Here is a 1,215-nt window from a genome sequence, read left to right on the forward strand (position 1 = left end):
ACAAAACCCTTGTCCTCTTCAAGAGCAGCAAGTGCTTTTAACCGCTAGTCATTATCCAGTGCCACAATTTCCATTATAAAATTAATTTTACTGGAGAGATGGCTCAGCGGTTAAGAGTGCTGACTGCTCTTCCAAAGGTCCTGAGTTCAAATCCCAGCAACCACATGGTGGCTCACAACCATCTGTAATGAGATCTGACGGCCTCTCTGGTGTATCTAAAAAAAAAAAGATGTATTTATTTATTTATTTATTTATTTATTTATTTATTTATTTATTTATTTAATGAGTACACTGTTACCATCTTCAGACACACCAGAAGAGGGCATCAGATCCCATTTCAGATGTTTATGAGCCACCATGTGGTTGCTGGGAATTGAACTTAGGACCTCCAGAAGAGCAGTCAGTGCTCTTAACTGCTGAGCCATCTCTCCAGCCTCATGGTTCTAGCTTTAACTCAGTCGTTTCCGTGAACACCCCATAGAAGGTTACACGTTTGAGTCTGGACGTTAGAAGTAAGTCATATCTTTCTGAGAATAGGAGACCACCCACAAGTCCCTGATGTCCCCAAGCTTGTCTTTGTTCCACATACACTATTGTGCCTGCCCTCTCCAGGAAGCCCCAGCTGTCTGAGGACAGATATCAACACACTTTAATGATGAAGAAACCTATAAAAGTATAGGATGGAGAGCCACAAGCCTGAGTCCAGCCTCTAGCTGGCTGAACTAGGAGCACACACAGTGGCCCATGAAGTCAAGGCTCAAAGTTCATTTATTCTTTTAAAAACTTACTATCATTGTTTATTCTTTGAGTGGTTTTGCCTGCACCACACATGTGCCAGGGACTGGGAAGAGGCTGGAAGAGGGTGCTGGGTCCTCTGCAACTGGAGTTACTGTTTGTAAGCCTCTGTGTGAGTGCTGGAAATCAAACCCGGGTCCTGTGAAAGAGCAGTGAGTGCTCTTAACCACTCTTTGTCCCCAGTCCCTTTTTTCTTTTGAGAAAATTACAAGATTTGTTCAGTAAATTGAAACAAATGGCCCGTGATGCCCTTAAAAATCAACAAACCATGAAAAGAAGCCCAGCCTGTTTCCCGCCCTCAGTATCCTTTGCTGAGCTGACTGTGGACACGTCTGTTTGAGGCCCGTCAGCAAAGGGCCACCCACTCCTGATTCCCAAGGGCTGAGCTGCACTCTGATAGACGAAAGCCCATGTTTCTGT

Source organism: Mus caroli, chromosome 17 (assembly GCF_900094665.2).
Source record: "Mus caroli chromosome 17, CAROLI_EIJ_v1.1, whole genome shotgun sequence".
NCBI lineage: Eukaryota > Metazoa > Chordata > Mammalia > Rodentia > Muridae > Mus > Mus caroli.